This window comes from Oryctolagus cuniculus, chromosome 2 (genome assembly GCF_051225735.1).
Source record: "Oryctolagus cuniculus isolate XC-2025 breed Fujian yellow rabbit chromosome 2, ASM5122573v1, whole genome shotgun sequence".
NCBI lineage: Eukaryota > Metazoa > Chordata > Mammalia > Lagomorpha > Leporidae > Oryctolagus > Oryctolagus cuniculus.
Window position 1 is genome coordinate 155,116,144 of NC_142868.1, and position 21,993 is coordinate 155,138,136.

Genomic DNA, 21,993 nt, shown 5'->3' on the forward strand with positions numbered 1-21,993 from the left:
ACATGCTGATTCGGACTTTCCCCAAACAGTAGAGTTCAAAACTGCTTGCTTAAATTCTAAAACCCAAAGCTGTTACATGTATATAATATGATAAAGATTCAATTGGGACGATTGATTTTAGTGAGTTTGGAACTTCAAGGAATATTTTGTCTAGGAGAAATAGACATTATTCATAAGATCTGTGAACACAAGCATCCATCTTTTACATAACTAGTGTTCCTGACTGGCCCAAAAAACTTGTGTTGAGAATTAATTAGAACCTTTCACAGAAACCATGTGGCTCAATCTCTTTTATCACCTTAGTCTCATCTTGAAGGCTCCACTTTAACTAATACTTGAAGCTGTCTATATGAAATGACTCTGATCCCTTGAAATAGCTTTAAGAAGGCCAAAGCATTAATTATGTTTTTTAAAATGTATTTTGACTTGTATGTTTTGTGGTTAGAGCACTTGCTAAAAAATCTACCATTAAGTATCATTATCTCTTTCCATGGATTTATTCCACTGCCTTTTTTTCTTCATATTTTGAATCAAACTCAATTGAGTGAGGAAGATATTTTGGGAAAATTTCCATTTTGTGCTGTAATCCAGTATATAGGTAATTTGCTTAATGCAGGTAGTTATTTTGCAAAATCAGGTTCTATTTCCTACAAGAAAGTCATAACAAGTGAAGCTTATAAAATCTGTTTGACCACCTCATAGCATGTTAATAACCTTGTGTTTATTATATTGAGTGTTTACGTGTACTGTGGGATTTATTAAATTTGTTTCTCTTTCATTTCAGTTTGCAAATTCTCTATTGCAATCTATCTGTGGGATACCACTGTTTTGCAAGGTTGTCATATATGGTGTTTTTAAGGTTCCTTTGTAGTCTATAATTTTAGTGAATATTCATGTTATAGTACCATGCTTTTGAACATGCAGCCTTGCTGTGCTTGTTGAAGGAAATTCAAAGGTTTTACATTGGTACTTCAGATCAATTCCTCAATACAACACAAAGGGCTATGAAAGTTTGTGTAAAATGAAATTTTAAAAATTAAATTTATTTTGGTTCAAAATCTTTTAAAAGCCATGGGTAGTTTTTTTTTAATACATATTTTTGAAGTTTTTACAGATGATTTATATATGTGAATTTCAAAAGTATTTTGTAATTAAACATTTTAACTCAATTTTCTATGAATTTTGTGAGTTAGCACATAAGCTCTTGGGCCCTTGTGTCTGACAAGAGCTATTAACACTTGTACTATGGAGTCTTGGTAGTAAGCATTGGTTATCTCAATGAAATTACCTCATCTTTTGGGATTTAGTTATTATACGTTGTGGTTCCTGTTACCATGAAGGAATATAATTCTTCCAGAGCTTTCATTAACAGTGTGTTTCCAGTGTCGGTGCTATGGTGTAGAAAGCTATGCCTCTGCCTGCTGTGCCCACATGTTATGTAGGTATTGGTTAGAGCCCCTGTTGCTCCACTTCTAATCCAGCTCTCTGCTAATGCTAATGGCCTGGGAAAGCAGCAGAGGATGGCCCAACTCAATGTAGGAGACCTAGAGGAAGCTCCTGTCTCCTGGCTTTGGCCCAGCTCTGCCCCAGCATTGTGGCCATTGGGGGAGTGAACCAGAAGATGGAAGATCTCTCTCTCTCTCTCCCTGTACCCTCTCTCTTGCCATTTCTTTCTCTAAAAAACAAATGAGTATGCTTCCTCTTGTTTTCCATACTATTACCCTCATCTCTTTGGCTGAAAGAAAAAACCTTTTGTAGATGTTCTGATGTGAAAAGACTATGTTCCTTCACTTAAGAGAACATTAAGATTAATGCTATCATTAATCATAATACAGTACACCTCAGTTACCACCCAGACGCCATAATGAGTGTGCCAGGTAAAAAGTGAGGTATTCAAAATATTAAGCCTACATGTACAAATAAATCAAGAGAGATGTCAGACATTGTCCTGGAAGGAGTCCTGGAAGCCTGTTGTGCCTCATGATGCCCCTTTATGGTTGCTGAATCCAAAAGGTAATGAAGTCTCAGGGAAAATCGTGGGGGGGGGGGCCGAGAGTGTGAGAAAAGGGGCCAGAGTGTCCGAGATTCTAAGGAGGACACTGTGGGAGCTCAGGGTAATGACTGTTTACAAAATGTGGAACTATTCCAGCCTGTTAGCAATTAGGATGAGCATTCTGAAAGGCCATACCAAAAACATGTCTTGCAAACTATTTCTAATAATCAAATTTTTATCATCACATGAATTTGTATATAATTTAATCTGACCTCATTTCTTGATCCTCTCCCACTCCCAAAGTTTTAAAAAAATTATGTATTTATTTGAAAGTTGGAACTACAGAGAGGGAAAGATAGTTAGAGATCTTCTATCTGCTGGTTTGTTCTCCAGATGGCCACAACAATCAGCACTGGGCCAGGCTGAAGCCGGGAGCTTCATCTGGGTCTCCCCTGTCTGTGGCAAGGACCCAAAAACTTAGGCCATCTTCCTCTGTTTGTCCCAGGCTATTAGCAGGAAGCTGGATTTAAGTGGGGCAGCCAGGAAACAAACCATTGGATGTGGGATACCTGGCAACAAAGAGAGAAACTTGACTGAATACATCACAATGCTGGCCCCAGTTACTCCCAAAATTTCAAATAATATATTTATTTTCATTTAGTTGAAAGGCAGAACAGCAGGGGGGTAGAGAATCTTCTTTTTACTGTTTCACTCCCCAAATTCCTCAACAGCTGGGGCAAAGTCAGACAAAAGACAAAAACCTGGAATTCCCTCTGGGTCTCTTGCGTAGTTGGCAGGGATGCAGTTACTTGAGCCACCACCTGCTGTCTCCCAGTGTGTGCAGCAGCAGGAAGCTGGATGGAAAGTGAAGCTGGGATGCAAGCCCAGGAAATCTGATATGGGATGGCTTAAGGTGCTATTCCACAAGGCTCACCCTGCACCCACAGACGTTTTACAGTGCTCTTTGAAATTTACCACCAGAAAACTCCCTTGACCCAGAACTTTGAAAATGTGCCGTGTGTGCCAGCTTTCCCCTGTAACCTGTTTAAGTCAAAATGGTTTTGGTCTGTCTGTTTCTTAGCTGTGCATCATCCACAACACTCTAGAAGGGTAATTTTGCTCCTGGCCCCAAGTGGCTTTTTCCAACAAATTTTCTTCCTTGTACGTGAAATCCCCAGCTTCTCTGAGCTGCTGAGTTTGCATTCTACTATTTAATAGGCCTCCTCATTGTTGCGGTATACTGACCACTTGCGCAAAACCTGCCATTATTTAAAATTGAGCAAATGCTTGCCTTTTGGTCTCTACCAGTATCTCTCTCGCTCTCTCTCTTTTTGAGATACTACGTGTTACAATTTATTCCACCTTAATGATTACAGACCTTACAGCGCAGCGCAAGTAAACAAGGCCAAAAAAAAGCAAAAACCTTTTCCCCTTATATAACCAGAAGCAGCATGTGGCATTTTTAGGATCTGTAGTTGGCTTAATTTAATGACTCGGGTTGAACGCTGGCCAGAGCACATGTGCAGGTTAGATTCCTCTTTCATGACTACTCCAGGTATTGTTTCTGAGATACAGTGTGAGCTCTGGAATGGCGATCACTGTCACATTCCTGAAGGTTTCACCTCTAATCGGACATCTTTTGTTAAGGCAGGGAAGTGTTCCTCTACACCCAAAGCATTGATCAAACCATTGTGCCCAGATTGCTTGTTAGAGTACTAGCTTTCTGAGAGAAAGAGATACCCTAGCCAATTGCTCTGGTGAAGAGTGACCCCAGTACAGGGTATGTCATATCATTCACAACAAAACTCAAGAGGGCAGGCAACCTTGAGCATCTGACTAATTTATCATTATTTACCTACAAGGTACATTTAAAGATGATGCTAGACCAACTATTGCTCCCATAGTCCCAATAAATTGTGAATCTCTTAGCACAGTGAGTTCCTGCAAGTGAAAGATCATCTCAAAGCAGAGTGGTGGTTGGTTCATCGTATTTTACAAGTGAGGAAGGCAACAGAAGGAGGAAAGCACCATTTCCTAAACTCTGCATCAAATCCAGTGGCTATTTCACAGTCTAACTGGACACACTGCAGGGCCCTCAGTTTCCTGATTGGAGGGGTACCACTGCAAGGTCAAGAAGGGTTTTCAGGCTGTTCTTTGCTATGGCACATGAACTCCAGTCCATCATTAAGAATCTCTTTCTCCTTTATTGCTTTGTGAATGCACTGCCGGTAACAGTTGAAGAGGTTGGTACATGGATCCCCAGAGCTGCCCTCCTTGAGGAAATTCTCAGCAAACCAGTGACTGAAGTACTGGTCATACTCACAGCTGCATGTCTGTACAAGCCTCCCCAATGCTGTTCAAGGCACTGGCTGCCCAGAATCTCTTTTTAGTATTAGTTACTTAGCACAGGTCATCCATCCAACAACTTGGCCACTCTGTTCTTGGCTCTCCTCATTAACATTTTCTTTCTCTGGTTTGTAAAGTCAATTTATGATCCTACCAGTTAGCAGGCCAAAGTACTGGGAGTTATCCTTGGTTTTCCCTAACATGTTCCATTCCACTCCTCATATCCAATTCATTAACAGGTTAGCTCCAACTTCCAGTATAATCTTTCAGCATCTCTCAAATACCTTGAACCTTTCATTTAAAAAAAAAATTATTTATTTATTTGAAAGGCAGAGCTACAGAGAGGCAGAGGCAGAGAGACAGAGAGGAAGTGAGGGTTCTTCCATCCGCTGGTTCACTTCCCAGATGGCTGCAACAGCCAGAGCTGGGCCAATCTGAAGCCAGGAGCCAGGAGCCAGGAGCTTCTTCCAGGTCTCCCACACAAGTACAGGGGTCCAAGGACTTGGGCTGTCTTCTGCTTTCCCAGGCCACAGCAGAGATGTGGATTGGAAGTGGAGCAGCCAGGATTCGAACCGGCACTCATATGAGATGCTGGCACTGCAGGCGTGGCTTTATCCACTATGCCATAGCACTGGCTGCAGAATCTTTGATTTTAATTAGTGGCTCCATAACCTCTTGTTTGTTTATGTAACAGCTTCACTGCCTAATGTTTCCACCCTTATCCCCATAAAGCCTTCTTTCCACTCTGCAGCAGGAATTGACTTTGAAAATATAAGTTTTATCAAACACTGTATAATTATCTACAAGGGCCTCCATGATCTGGTCCTTATCTACTTTTCCCATGTCATTCTATTTGTAACTATGCTCTTCATTATTTTTTCAACACAGTGAGCCGTTACAGTGGTTTCTCAACCTGTCATATCCTTCACTAATATGCTTTTATACTTATACCCTTCTTAGGATTCAGGTATAATCAAATGTTATCCAATCTGGAGACATTTTCTTGACGACGTTATATAAAAAGGAACTTCTTTGTGTCTATCTCCCAACACTGCTTTCTACTCTTAATGGTACTTAGCATTACTTACACAATTTTTTTTCTTTTTGTAATTTTTTTTTTATTTTTGAAAGGCAGAGTGGACAGTGAGAGAGAGACAGAGAGAAAGGTCTTCCTTTGCCGTTGGTTCACCCTCCAATGGCCGCTGCGGCCGGTGCGCTGCAGCCGGCGCATCACGCTGATCTGAAGCCAGGAGCCAGGTGCTTCTCCTGGTCTCCCATGGGATGCAGGGCCCAAGCACTTGGGCCATCCTCCACTGCACTCCCTGGCCACAGCAGAGAGCTGGACTGGAAGAGGGGCAACCGGGACAGAATCCGGCGCCCCGATCAGGACTAGAACCCAGTGTGCCGGCGCCGCAAGGAGGAGGATTAGCCTATTCAGCCACAGCACCGGCCTACTTACACAATTTTTAAAAATATTTGTACTTAAATATGTGTAGACTACATTAATATAAACATTGTAATGTTCAGTACATTAAAATTTTTTTCTTACTATTTATTTATTTATTTTGAAAAGTAGAGTTACAGACAGAGAGAGGGAGTTATAGAGAGCGATATCTTCCATCCTCTGGGTCACTTCCCAAATGACCAGAATGGTCAGAGCTGAGCCAATCTGAAGCCAGGAGCCAGGAGCTTCTTCTGAGTCTTCCATGTGGGTGCAGTGGCCCAAGCACTCAGACCATCCTCTGCTGGTTTCCCTGGTGCATTAGCAGAGAGCTGGATCAGAAGTGGAGCAGCTGGGACTCGAACCAGTGCCAATATGGGATGCTGGCACTGCAGGCAGTAGGTTTACCTGCTATGCCACAGCACCGGCCCTGGGACATTAAATATCTTGTACATATAGCTCTATTGTCGAAGAAAATTGTATTGTTGTGGAGAAGTTAATAATATGTGTTGGATAAATGAAAAGTGGTTACAAAGATGAAATGAGAACTTGTATGTGAAGGGCTAGAGGAAAGGCTTGACATGAGATGAATCCTGTTACTCTCTTCCTCTTAAAGAGAAATATGTGGCTCTTACATTAATTTTAGTTGTTAATTTTCTTACAAGACACCACAGTATTGAAAACGAAAAAAAATACCATTCCAAAGCTAGAATGTTTTGATTGATGTGCAAAATCTGTACTTCTAAGTATCTGACATTTTAGAAAATAATATACTAAGTTAGCCTTGAGGGTAGATCCTAGGCATTCTGAGGTGACATTCGCAGATGAAAACTAAACCAGAGTTTTTCTTGTATGCTAATTTTTTGTGAATGTCACTTAATGAGTCTAGTAATTGGCAATAAATAATGTAGATTCTGCTACCAAGGAGATCACAGTCTCTTGGGAGAGATGGGCACATGACCCACATTGAGAGTGTGGTGGGAGAAATACCTGCACGGAGAGTGGCCAAACGCTCAGGAGCACCTGGAAAACTTTCTACAAAAGATGAAGACTGATCTGTGTATTAACGATAAGCTAACCAATCAGACAGAGGAAGCCGGGGGAAAGGTGGCTAGATAAACTAGTATGCAAATGTCATGTGTTCACAGAGTAGCACGGTGTGCTCAGTCTACGATAGCCAGGGTAATGTGGCTGGAGTATCACATAAAACCAGAGGCGGTAGAAGGTCTACCTGGGTCCCATTTCTGGCACATAGCTGCTAGTCAATTATCGTTCCTAGTTACTTTTCTCCCCTCTCTTTCAGTCTACTAAGAGGGGTACGCTTTGACTGAAGCACTTCCCATCCTGAACTCAATTAAGTTCCTGAGTGAAGAAATTAACCTCTTGTTTAGAGGATTTCCTTTCATCTTCATATTCTATTGCTTTAAACACTGAAGGCATCATTGCCTCTTGTCTGATGCCCAAAACACATTGTTTTAAGAAGTGCGTATGTCAAGTGTTTTTAGATAGCATAGATATAACTGCAAGTGCTTTTAGTGTATGTATATTGAATTTTATTTTGAGGAAATACCTAAAGAAATTATTGTCGGGCTTTTGTATACTCATTCCTTTATTTTAACACTTAATAAAAGTGTGTCCTGTTTTACAAGTGATCACATTGTTTGTAAAGCCCCAAGAATATTTAATTATATGTTCTAAATCAATTCTTATTATATAATGCTAGTGAAAAAGTCTCATATTTCATATTCTTAAATAACAGATTTTGGTTTTAAATTTACCACCGGAATCATTGTTTATATTTTAAATGATTTAATTCGCTTTAGTTGGTGTGTTTCATTTTTCAGGCAAAGTTTTATCTTTATAAAAGATTTTTTCATATCTGTGACTTAAGATTCTTCAATAGCTTCTGAATACTAGATTATAAAAATCTAGATTATAAAAATAATCTGAATACAAGATTATAAGAATCTTGGGAAGATTTTGGAGTCCAAAATTAAAACCCAGCACTTGCTGTGGAGTGGTGCTGATTATCATTTATGTATAGACTCATGATCAAGGACAGAATTAATGAATTATTTCTTAATTCAGGTATATGATATAGCGTGATAATGGTTTGTAAGTAAATACAGTCAATTTAATAAGATGGTGGGTAGGTCAGCATTTCCCAATGACTGATTAGGTTTTGTGATGAACAGATGAACAGTGAGTATTCAGTTATATGACTCTCTATAATTAGTCAAACCTTTTCATCAATTAACTGTGGAAGGAAAAAAGAGTGGCAAGCCAGCATCATTTCATTGAAGAGTACAAAAGATTCCTCTTGAGAAATCTGACAGCCCAGCTGTGTATGTGTTTTTATCTCTATAATGGTTTTGAAAGCTGAATTTTGGAACTACAGTGCCACTTTAGCTTTGATTAAAAAATGAGGGGCTAGTCAAAGAAAACAGCATCAACAGCAAGAGATGGGAAACCAAAAGTGGGATGTATGTGTGTGGCTGAGATGAAAGACAGATTTGGCAACCTGCCTAGAAACCCAGGGTTTTCAGCCAGGCTGAGCATTTTGAGCCATTTTTGATTAAAAAAAAAAAGTAATGCTCCAATGGATAGCATTGGAAGATTCAAGAGGCTTTGGTGATTCAAGAACTAGAATCTCTGTTGACTTCCATCTAATTAGACTCTGTGGTTTGTGTTTTGCTTCTATTGTCCACAAAAGGAGTTTTAATATATGCTTAATCTCTAAACTATTTTACATAGTCTCTCTGCTTCCTATTAAAACATTTATCTTTAATGCCCCAAGCATTTTATTTCACCCTCTAAATATATCACTTCAGAAGGTTTTTATCCTATTATAGACTATCTTTGGAAATGGTAATATACAGTAAATTTTCCCATTAGATATTTCTCTTTTGATCTCAAAATTCTGTTCTTCCTCCTAATTTATTTTTCCAATTAATGTAGTCCTTTGTCAAATGCTACCGTTGGTGGAGGTAAAATTGGAAGGGCACAGATAGCTAGCCATGGGGCACTTCTAATGTGTAGATTCTCACTATAGAGAAATCCCTACTATTTTGAACTCTTCTTCAGAATCCAACCATCTTTGTGTAAAATGTGGATATAGCATTCATCCTCACTAGTCATCTACATTTTAGAGAAATGAATGACATTGTAATTGAGGTTTCAATTTAAAAATCTAAAAATCATAATTCCCCAAAGTATACTATAGGGAGTTTAGTCTTGGTGTTTGTCATAGGCTAAAAAGCTGGAGAGTCTGTTTGTCCTTGTTAAGCTCAGTTACTGTGAGGAACAGACACAGGGAAACTAATCACAGGGAACCATACAGAGTACTATAATAGACAGATGTGGTGTGTGACAGGATACTGACAGCTCACTTTCTTTCAGAGACTGGGCAAGGCTTCAAAGGAAAAGTTGCTGCCACTGGAGAGAAGAAAATGAGCAATAGCCTTACTGGAAAAGACAAGGATTTGGAGTCCAGCATTCCAGGCCAAGAAACAGGCTATGCAAGGTCATGGAGTTGTCAAAACTCTTTGTTCATTGCACACCTATAGTTAACAGTACAGCTCTAGAGAAAAGTAGTGGCCTAAAGTATTTTTCTTGTAGCCAGATAATGAAAGTTCTCTGAAAGTCCAACAAATTATGTGTTAAGGATTTGGATCTTCCTTAATTGGGAAGTTCAGACTGACCTAGTGAAAATCTAGCAATGATAATATTTGTTTAAATTTCAGTTTTATAATTTTCTCACACATAATACACATATAATTGTATTCTAATAAGTGAGACAAGTTATTGAGAAAATAGGATTTGAAATATAACCCCTTTATATAATAATCAATTCAAATATAAAATCAATTCAGCCTTAGAGAAAGAATTGTTGGATAAACAAAATGAATGCAGGTAAAAAGACTTTGTTACTCAATGATTTTTTAAAATGCCAATTATTATAAAGTGATTTTTCTATCAAACATTAAACCCCCCCAAAATTAAGAGCTGTATATAACTAGGGATATGTCTGTTTCTATTTATGCCAACATTGTCTAATCTGAATTAATGTAGTCCTAGAAATTTTACAAATGTTTTATTCTCTAGTTTTTCTCCAACTTAGAAAGCTCAAAGACAATGTACTCTAAAAAACCTGTAATTTCCATATATTGAACTGAAGGCTAAACTTGAAATAAATTACAAGGAGTGGGAAGGTGTAGACATTGGTTTTTTTCTTTTATAATCCATGTATAATCCCTCATGTTCTCTTCCAGGTTCGTCACCCCTGGACAAGAAGCTCTGGAACAAGAGGGATGGAGATTCCAAGTAGGTAAAATTTGTTTTTGATATGCCATTTTTTTACTTTTATGATGCCACATGTATCCTTTCATAGTTTTCTGCACCAAGTGAAAGAAATTACATTTTCTCAATGGCCATCCTTCAACTGAGTGGAGAGTGGGACCAGCCATGAAATTCAAGTCAGCAATACAACTGTGATGTTGAAACATTCTTACCTTGCTTTAGTCAAACATAAAAAATACTCAGGCTTCTGCTCATAGAATGGCAGATGTCCTAAATAGCACTCTGGCCTCAGAATCAGCCCTAAAGGCCTTCGGATCTGGCTGAAAAGCCCATGAGAGTATTTCAGGCATGGAAAGCCAAGACACTCTGGCAAAAGATCTCTGTGAGTGAGATCTCAGTGGAAAGAACAGGTCTTCAAAGAAGGAGGTAACTTTCTCTGAAGGGAGGAGAGATCCTCCACTTTGACTATGACCTTGTCTAAACAAGATAAGAGTCGGAGAACTCAGAGGGCTTCCATAGCCTTGGAAACTCATGACTGGAGCATAGGGAGATTACTGATGCCATAGACAGGAGTGTCAATTGGTAAAGTCAACAACAGGAGTCACTGTGCACTTACTCCTCATGTGGGATCTCTGTCCTTAATGTGCTGTGCATTGAGATTTAATGCTATAACGAGTACTCAAACAATATATTTCACTTTGTGTTTCTATGGGGGTGCAAACTGTTGAAATCTTTACTTAATGCATACTAAACTGATCCTCTGTAATAAAAAAAAAAGAAATTATCAACTCCCAACTTGACTCTCACTGGGATTAAACATGACAATAGGTCTGATCTGATTTCATCATCATTAAAAAAATCATCTATTATTTTTCACTTTATGTTTCTGTGTGGGAGCAAACTGTTGAAATCCTTACTTAATGTATACTAAGCTGATCTTCTGTATATTAAGATAATTGAAAATGAATCTTGATGTGAATGGAAGGGGAGAGGGAGTGGGAAAGGGGAGGGTTGTGGGTGGGAGGGACGGTATGGGGGGGGAAGCCATTGTAATCCATAAGCTGTACTTTGGAAATTTATATTCATTAAATAAAAGTTTAAAAAAAATACTCAGGCTATCCAGCTGTGCAGTACAGTCATTTGGAATATTCTTGTGACCAGCATCCAAAACCTGATTGTTTTGGAGTTCAGACATTTGTGGTAGATGGGTGAAAGACGTTAATAGGCTGGTGTCAGCTGAATGGATGCACACCTGCTTAGAGACATTCACTGTCCAGATAATTATTTCTCTACTAAATTCTGCCATTGCCTTCAGTTTGTCTTTTACTCTAAGGGCATTGGAAGTCCTCTCTGAAACTCACAGCTTAGGAGAATTTCTGCAAGGGGGGCATATACAGAATGGACTTCAGTGGTTAAGAGCTAGGCTATGTCTTTTTTTAAGATTCTTATTTCTTCCTACCTGCTCCTTGGAAATCAGAGTGAAGATGTTGACGCCTTATTTTCATATTCATCTGTATATCTATGCATATATTTACTTACCAGCATGGTTTCGTGAAAGCAAATTGATTAATAAACTGGAATCCAGTCTGAGACTCAAAAGAAATTGAATGTAATAGAGATTAAAATGTTTGAGTATGTATGTTTATGGTGTTTTGACACATTTGGTTCTTAGAGCAATCCTAGGAAGTTGGTCAGGTAGGGTCTAATCTTGGTATCACACATGAGGGAAATGAGATTAAATGTTATTGCTAAATTATCCTGAGGTGAGGAGCAGAGAGCCTGTGGGTTTCTTTCCTGTTACACCAAACTTCTTGTTTTATTTTCTCTTTATTTATTCATTCCTTCCGTCTATCTCTATGTTCTCTCTTTCCAGCCTTTACTTTATCCCTTTTTAGTTCCCTGCCTCCATCTCAGTCTTCATCTGCATTTGCTGCCCACTATGTCTCATTTGAATATCAGTGAGGACACTAACCTTAGCTGCCAATGGCAGGTTGCCTTACTAGTCATAAATCAAGGGAAATGAAGTTTTCAGCAGAACGTATTGCCAATTTTGTTCCTTGGAGGAGATGTGATTACACATCAGGAAGGCAGATAGATACCAGGGGGCGAACAAAAACTTATAATGCATATTCATATTCAACTTTTTGACAAGGATTTTTTTTACCTAAAATTTAGGACTCTGTTAAATGATGTAAAGCTCAAAAATGGAACATGTTAGAGGTTGAATTTATATAGTATTAATTTTCCCAAGTCACTTGTGCTACATAGATGAGATCCAGATGGTTAAAAGATTTCAAAAACAAAACATATGCTAAAGTCTCAGGCTAGATATTTTGTCTGTTCTGTGTCTGTATCAACTCTGCCTCAACTATTGAAAATTTCCTACACATTTTGAATGACTTCCAAATGCAAAATTTTTAAAAGACTCATTTATTTATTTGAAAGTAAAAGTTACACAGAGAGAGGGAGATACAGGGAGAGCTTCCATCTGCTGGTTCACTCCCTAGATGGTTGCAATGGTCAGAGCTGAGCTAGATCGAAGCCAGGATTCAAGAGCTTCATCTGGGTCTCCCACATGTATGGCAAGGACCCAAGCACTTGGACCTATTTCTGCTGCTTTTCCCAGGATAATAGCAGGGAGCTGGACTAGAAGTAGAGCAGCCAGGACATGAACAGATGCTGGCATCATAGATGGTGACTTTATCTGCTATGCCACCACTCTGGCCCTTGAATGCAAACTTTTAAAAGAATTCAAATTTTATTCAGTTTACTACTTACAATATTGTATTAATGAAGATAATATTATTTTTATGAAAATAAAAAACCTCAGTTTTCTCTCTGTGAGAGCCTCATCTCTTTCCTCTACGTTGTCCTGTGAAGATACTCCATTTTCAGATTGCTCTTATAAATATTAGGCTAAAACTGAACTGATGATCTTTTAAATGTTGAAAAAGCATGATGGACTTAAGTTTCTGCACTGGTTCATTGGTTAGTAAGAATTGAATGCTCCCTTCTAGTCCACTGCAAATTAAACAAAAGGATCTTCATTTTTCACAGGGAGATATACAGCATACAGTAATTCAACAAGAAGAGATGTGAAGTAAAGTTTAAGAGTTTACCAAGATGTAGAAGGAATTGTCCTGCCTTCCATAATTTTCCTTCTACCTCTTATCCAACTGTGTGCATGGTTGTCTGTTCTCAGGTGGAGATCACTCTAATTTCACTCTCACCCGCTTATAGTTGTATTCCATCCCCTGCTTCTAGGTAACTGTTCAGCAGAAATCTATCTTACTCAGATGGAATACTCTAGAAAGTCACTATTTCTTTTATTCTGAGAAGGTGGAAGTTATGGTTTACTTTAGTCCAGTTGGGTTAGATTTAGTCAATTCTGGTAGAATATTCAGCATTGGGAATTATGGAATTTTCAAGGCTAAAAGTAAGTGGCTTAATTATTTGTTTTTATTGCACAACAGGTGATTTTTGTTGATTTTTTTACATATAATCCATATTTTTTGACAAAAGCTTATGATTAGCCTCACCATCCCAATGAATATGTGACTCAGTTGTGTATTGGTTAAAAGGAAAGAGAACATGGAGAGGATCTAGCAGGCGCATTTCAGTTAGGACGTCTAGGTCCCACTTTCTTACTTCCATAGGTAGAATAGATTGCTTTAAGACTAATAAATTCTATATGACTGTGATTCCCTGACTTAAAAGGACTCATTTAATATATACTTTGTCAATATTAGACATTCTCAGGCAACTCTGAAAAATCCTATCATTAAGGCTATTAACAGTTGTGCTTTAAATTCTGGAAATATGCTATTTCCTCAAGTTTTATAATAATTCCTCTTTCTCTTGATGTCATCTTTTAAAATTCTTCATTTTTCACTTTTCCTTTTTCCCTTTTCTCACAAGAAGTTCAAACCTGGAATAACACTTTTGTTTTTCACTGCTGTATTTGAAATTCCAAGAGAAGCAGTTTTATGCTTTCTGGTGTGACTACATGAATTTTCAGTGTATTGAAAACTGAAATGCAAAATGGTATTGACTAGTAAAATGCTCTTTCAGGGAAATCTCTCTTCTCCTAAAGAGTGAGCTCATGGAAAGGTAACCTTTTTGGAGGTAAAGAGCCACATTACCTTGTGCAACACAACTTATATTTATCTTGAGCTGAAAGATTGGTTCATTCCTAGAGTCAGCTCTTCAGACAGTGAGTGACAGTTAATGTCAGAAGTTCAAGAAAAGGCATAGTAAGATAACTTAGAGAAGGAAATTGCATCGCAGTTCAACCTTTACAGTATAAAAACTGGCATCTTATGTGTAGAATATTTCCAAGAAAGAAAGAAATTATTATGTTTTTTAATTCCTGCTTTTTTAAGATTTTTATTCAGTCACACAAGTTTCATGTGTTAAATATATACAGCTTTAGGAGCATAGTGACACTTCGCCCCCTTCCTCCCCTCCTGCTCACACTCCAATCCTTCCTCCTCCTCCCTCTCACATTCTCACTCCTAATTTTTACAAATATCTATTTTTAGTTAACCCTACATTAAATAAAAGAGTTCAACAAATAGTATGAAGAAATTAAAAAAAAAGACATTGTTCGCCAATGGAAGAGATGATCTTAAAATATGTTTCATTCCATTATTTACATTTCTGGTATTCTGTATCAGTTACCTCAGATCAGGGAAAACATAGGGTATCTGCCTTTTTGGGACTGGCTTATTTCACCAAGTATAATAATTATATAAGTTTTATGTTAAATCTAACATTTTGAGTTTAATAGGAGTGTTAGAATTTGAACTACTTAATTAATGCCTATTCTCTTGTTATTCCCCATACTGAACCAGATACTTTAAGTATTCAAAAGAAGAAAAATATATTACTTGACCACAAGAGAAATAAGCAATATTAAGCTCTACCAGAAAGGAATTCAATGAAGAAGTCTAGAACAATATAAAGATGTCATTTATCAGTTAATATTCATAACATATTATTGAGCACATTAGTTGTACCAGTGTGGTTTAATTTACCCTTGAATAATATATTTTTATTTAGATTTCACTAATATTATATTTTAATGAAAACTTTCATGTGGAAGATAATTTTTTATCTAAATCTATGTGGTTAATATATATAAGTAAAGATAGAAAATATACTGAAATTCTGGAGAATTTAAAAATATGTTCAGTTTAGCAAGACTCACTTTGCATTGATAACATTACTTCATAATGGTAACAGTTATGTAAGAAAGGCATTTCCACCTTTACTAATTGGGACAATGAAGTTAACATAAAAAATACAGTCTTGTGTTGGGATTGAGGCTTAATCTTTCTAAATCCAAACTCATTGTCTTTCAATTCAATGACATTAGCACTTCCCACATGACAACAACAATTGTAAATAAAAACTGTGATTTATGGCAGTGATGGGTGTGGGAGGTTATGTCTGGCATTAAAGCTGGATTTCTAAGTGCCCAGTGCACTAAATTATGCAGATTCAAAATAAGAATTAGATATAGACTTGATCCTACCTTAAAATTAGCAACGTATCATAAGAGCATTAGGAGAATTTCTCTATATAAATTTTGAAGTTGCAAAAAAATACCTGATTTGAAACACAAGGAATGTAAAATACTACTGAAACTAAAATAAGCTAAAAAAAAAGACAAGGGTTAAATTATTTTATATAGTTTGTATCCAATGGCTCAAACTATTTTATCAAGTTCCAATTTGATGTCTATTCATTTAAGGAGCAAATTTTATCCCATTGTATAAAAGCAGAGAAAGATAATTTAAAAGAGATGGTAAAACCATCTGAATCTTCTTGTACTCCATTAGGGTTAGAATAACCCTTATTTTAGCAGGATAAGACATGGAATTAAAAGTAGTTTGTACAAAGAACAAATATTCTCTGTAGATCCTAATTTCTTTTGAAAGTTTGCAACTTACATGCACTGGATTTTTTTCCTAGTAGAATTGTTGCCATATACTTTAACTTTTGGGAGAGAGTAGACTTTTTTTTTAAGATTCACATTACTAGCTCAGGCCATAAGTTACACATTGTTTTTCTCATTTATTAAAGTTAAAAGGTAGTTTAAAGTTGAAGTAATCTTAAAATTAGAAGTAGTCAAGTAAATGAATGAATCCAGTGACTAATTCTCCTATCATATAGCTTTCACACAAAATAGAGAAAACAGTCATCTACCTTTATCACTTCAAGGATTCACACAGTGTCTTTACCAGGATATTTTGACATTTTGGGATTATTATCATTATTGAATGATGATAACAAAATTTCTTCTTTATTGAAGATTGTTCATGTATATGACACTATGCATCATATTAGAAATATTCTGTATTCAATAAGGTGCATACTGTTATTAGTATCCTATCTTACAGATGAGGAAGTCAAAACTTAGAAATCCTTAGCAACTTGCCCAAGGTCACCTACCAATATAAATTGTAATGAATCCTCTGTTTTTGCTTTTAAATTCTGTAACTTGTCTGATTTAGTATTTCAAATATCAAAAATTAAAGTACTCATTTGATATTTCTTATCTCATATATCACATTTGTTTTTGCTTTTCTCTGTTGCTACTTACATAAAGAAACCAAAAATATCATGAATGCATATTTAATGTTAAGCCCTTTATATTTAACAAGCTAAACTTTCTGTGAAGACAGCTACAGAAAATAAATCTATGCCTTATTATACATAAACAGTATTTTAAAGTACTGATATGGCGTCTTTCAGTGTATCACAAAGACTATAGTGTATCCTGGTAGGATGTCTACCTATAATCTTATATTAAAAAATAGTTACTGAATGACTGTTTCCTCGGTTGGGATTTTTTCAGCTTTACCTGAAATGTAATGTATTGGAGTGAAATAGATATTCTGAGATTTGATGATTGTTTGTAGCCCTTATCTCTTTCATTGAGGAACAGTGTTTTTATTTTTTTTTCCTTCATTTGTTGAACTCCTTTACTTAGTGTAAGGTTAACTTTGCAATCATTAAGTAAACTCAAAATAGATCTTTCATAAAATTAAAAGTAGGAATGTGAGAGGGAAGAAGGAAGTAGGGTTGGAGTATGGGTGGGATGGAGAGTAGGGGAGAAGTATCACTATATCAAGTATATATGAAATACATGGGCCGGCGCCACGGCTCACTAGGCTAATGGGTTCTAGTCCCGGTTGGGGTGCTGGATTCTGTCCCGGTTGCTCCTCTTCCAGTCCAACTCTCTGCTGTGGCCCAGGAGTGCAGTGGAGGATGACCCAGGACCTTGGGCCCTGCACCCAAATGGGAGACCAGGAGGAAGCACCTGGCTCCTGGCTTCGGATCAGTGCAGCACGCCAGCTGCAATGTGCCAGCCATAGTGACCACTTGGGGGGTGAACCAACAGAAAAAGGAAGACCTTTCTCTCTGTCTCTGTCTCTCTCTCTGTCTCACTGTCTAACTGTGCCTATCAAAAAAAAAAAAACAAACAAACAAACAAACAAACAAAAAAAACAAAAAAACCCCCTGTATTTATGAAGAAATGAAAAACCTAACCTATTGTGTTTTAAATATATTGATTTTTTTTCATATGAAAAGCTTTTGAGAAATGAATTATTAGAGTTAATTCACATTCTTTGCAATGATTTTGGCCTTTCCTTCATGGTTAGAAAATGAGTGAGACAGCTCCCATCATTCTTACCCGCGTTTAGGCAGGAGAAATGGGGGTCAGCAGTTATCCTTCCTTTGACAGATTTGAAAAGTTTTCTTCAAATTCCCCAGATGAAGTTGTTAATTTGAAAGCAAGAGATTATGATAACTGAAAACCCATTGTCACAACTTGTTTAGACCTAATCTGATTCATAACCCAGGGCTATACCAAAAGCAATCAGGATTCTGTTAACCGGGAAGAAATGAGAGGATAGATTTCTGTTATGAATTTCTCTTATTAAGAATGATGTGTGGACGGCGCTGCAGCTCAATAGCTAATCCTCCGCCTGTGGCGCCAGCACATGGGGTTCTAGTCCTGGTCGGGGCTCCGGATTCTGTCCCGGTTGCCCCTCTTCCAGGCCAGCTCTCTGCTGTGGCCCGGGGAGTGCAGTGGAGGATGGCCCAAGTGCTTGGGCCCTGCACCCCATGGGAAACCAGGAGAAGCACCTGGCTCCTGGCTTCGGATCAGCGCGATGCGCCGGCCACAGCGGCCATTGGAGGGTGAACCAATGGCAAAAAGGAAGACCTTTCTCTCTCTTTCTCTCTCAGTATCCACTCTGAAAAAAAAAAAAAAAAAAAAAAAAAGAATGATGTGAATATATTGCAGCAAAGAAGTACGGTAGTTTAGGGCTGCTGTTGTGGTGAAACGAATTAAGTACCTGCCTACGACATTGGCATCCCCAGCACTGGTTGCTGGTTCACGTCCCAGCTGTTCCATTTCCTATTCAGCCCTCTGTTGATGAGCCTGGGAAACCAGTGCATAATAGCCCAAGAACTTGGGCCCCTGCACCCACATAGCAGACCTGGATAAAATTCCTGGCTTCTGACTCCGGACTCTTGGTTCTGTCCTGGCCCAATACTGGCCATATGACCATTTGCGGAATGAACCTGTGGTTGGAAGACCTTTCTGTGTGGTGTCTCTCCTCTTCTATTACTCTGTTTTCAAATGAATCAATAAATTCTTTTTTTAAAAAATATGATAGCTTATCATGCTTAAGATGAATCACAAAATATATGTTCTAGAAACCATAATATATTAATATTGTAAGGCTATTGTAGACAGATGTTTTTGAACTCCATAAATGAATCAATCTCTCCATACCATAGTCTTTACAGGAATAGAAGTACTTGCCTTGCCGAATACAGCATGAGTCAGGTGAACAAATACATATAGATGATACTATAGTTATGAAGCTATATTAAACTTTTTATAATTTTTACTTTATATATTCAGTGCAAAAGAATAAAAAACCCCTCTGGGTCCCATATCTCTGACCCAGCCTCATACTTGTGTCTTATTCAATATTCCTTTAAAGGAAAAAAAAAAGTCTCCTTATTTTGTTTCAACTTCAGAGAGGAATATTCATTTTAATTATTCATTTAATATGAAAGATAGAAGAAGAGAAACACACATCATACTTCTTGTCTAAGTTCAGCTTCAGTGTGTAAGTTTTTTATTTATAACACCTGAATGATGGCTCAAAAATCAACTTGAGTAATACATGCAAAGTGAATGTTGTAGGCAAAATACTATTATTAGCCAGGAACCAAACCATGCCATGTAAAATGGCAATGGAGGCCTCTCTACCTACTTCTATGAGCAGTATTGAATTGAATACTGAATCTGAGCAAGTCTTCTTTCTAAAAATATTGGGTAATGATGCTCTTAATTCAAGCATTTTAAGTTAGTATCTAGAAAGGTGTTTTTTTTCAAACCCCATTTAACAAACTCTTTATAATGGAAGCAAGGGCATGTGCCAGCTTTTTTGATCAAAATAGAAACTGTAGAAAAATTCTGGATGATATTGGGGGATTTACACACATTCTGATCATGGCATCTGTTCCATTTTGTAGTGGGTGGTTTTGTAATGTGTTAGACTTGCCTTAATGTTCTGGAGAGACATAAGGGATTGACCTATAAACTAGAAAGAGTTACAGATGACTGATGCCTCTGTGTATCTGTGTGTGTTTTTAGGCCTGGTAAAAATCCATGCCTAGGGCTAGTTAACAATGTGTTACTTAAAGAGCATTACAAAGACCTGCATGTGTTCAGATCAAGAGTTTAGATTCTAACCCCTGCAGATTTGGATGTTTTGTGGTTTGAAAGAAGCTCTCTGGCTATATGCCAGGTTTTTGTTTTGATAAATTCTTGTTGTTCTGGAAAAGTTGCAAAATGTCTATAAATTCTACCTATCTTCTCAGCAGGAAAAAGAAAGGAATCAGAGACTGAAGAGATACAGGGCAGTAGTTAAAGACGGAAGTAAAATGCAGCCTATCATTCTAATGTTATGTACAAAATGTTTTATTAGCATGTTGGGTAAATATACCTCAACCAGCTAAAGGGCACAGTACAATCTTTAGCTCAGAGCCTTAGCTCATCACACACCATTCTTATTCCTTTTCTGAAATGTGTCTTTTGTGTACCTTATTCCTCAAAATTAGGGTAGATCTGCTATATAAAGTGCGTAATATCAGTGAAGGACAAAATGTATATTAATGTTAGGACTACCTGCAGAGACAGATGAAACTCCCACTAAAAAAACTGACTTGGGTATTAGAACAGATTATACCACAAACCAAAACCTAGAGAGTTTATAGAGGTTCATTATTTATACCACTGAAGTATCAGGGAAGAGCAGGGAAACCCTCTTAAGCAGGTCCGGAATGATTTGAGCCAGCAGGGAATGGAACTACTCTTGGTTTTTACTGTGAGAAGGACCTTGCAAGGGCTGAATCACCCAGTTGTGGAAAAGGAGAGAACACTGGGCCATATTGACTTCCTAGATGTTGGGCACAGGGGAAAGAAGGTCTAAGACTTAAATACCATCAGAAAACACTATAAAAACAAATGGAATCAAATACCTCCTTACATAATATAAACATGGGAAAAGTTGATCCTTTTCCTTAAAGGCAATGAATGATAATTAAGTAAATAGGTAAATATAGTCAATTCTCATTTGTTGTAGTTACTTATTTTTTTATTTTTTAACTTTTATTTAATGAATATAAATTTCCAAAGTACAGAATATGGATTACAATGGCTTCCCCCCAATAACATCCCTCCCACCCGCAACCCTCCCCTTATCCACTTCCTCTCCCCTTCCATTCACATCAAGATTCATTTTCGATTCTCTTTATATACAGAAGATCAGTTTAGCATACATTAAGTAAAGATTTCAACAGTTTGCTCCCACACAGAAACATAAAGGGAAAAATACTGTTTGAGTACTAGTTATAGCATTAAATCTCAATGTACAGCACACTAAGGACAAAGATCCTACATGAGGAGTAAGTGCACAGTGACTCCTGTTGTTGACTTAACAAATTGACACTCTTGTTTATGGCATCAGTAATCACCCTAGGCTCTTGTCATGAGCTGCCAAGGCTATGGAAGCCCCCTGAGTTCACTGACTCTGATCATCTTTAGACAAGGCCATGGTCAAAGTGGAAGTTCTCTCCTCCCTTCAGAGAAAGGTACCTCCTTCTTTGATGGTCCATTCTTTCCACTGGGATCTCACTCGCGGAGATCTTTCATTTAGGTTTTTTTTTTTCCCCCAGAGTGTCTTGGCTTTCCATGCCTGAAAACATCAGTGTAAGTATTGAACTATTGCTCCTAGGGGAAATATGGGTTGAATTCCTGCAAGATTACAGTTATAATATTTCCATCAACTGCAAAGTACATACATTTTAAGTGTGTGTTTATTTGAAGACACATTCTTTCATACACTGTTAATTTATGAATGTTGAACTCATGGCGAGTAGCACTTTAAGTCATGCGTGAGTGAAGCTTATCTCACTTGTGCATGTTTTCCATGAAGCATATCCTAGCCTTCCTTCCTGTACTTAGAAGCACAGGACAGCACTTCCACACTATACTTTGCAGCCATTTTAAACAGCAAAATCACCGACCAAATATGACAGTGTGAGAATGCTGCACACTACACAGACCACAGGAAGGACGTGTGCACTGACAGATGAAACAAGAAGAGACCATTGCTACTTGATTTGATCTCCTCTGGGAACATGCATATCAAGCAACACATTTTTCACTGCTCAGTCCATTTCCACAAATGACTACAAATGTGCACCAATATTTATCTTTAAAGATTTATTATTTTTTTGAAAGAGTTACACAGAGAAGGAGAGGCAGAGAGAGAAAGGCCTTCCTTCTGCTGGTTTGCTCCCCAGATGGCCACAATGGCCA

At 37.6% G+C, this 21,993-nt stretch overlaps 1 pseudogene; it reads right to left on the bottom strand.

The window, feature by feature from the left end:
- Positions 1-4,122: 4,122 nt before the first annotated feature.
- The window catches only part of LOC100341762 (TP53-regulated inhibitor of apoptosis 1 pseudogene), a 190,724-nt pseudogene continuing 172,853 nt past the window's right edge, over positions 4,123-21,993 (bottom strand).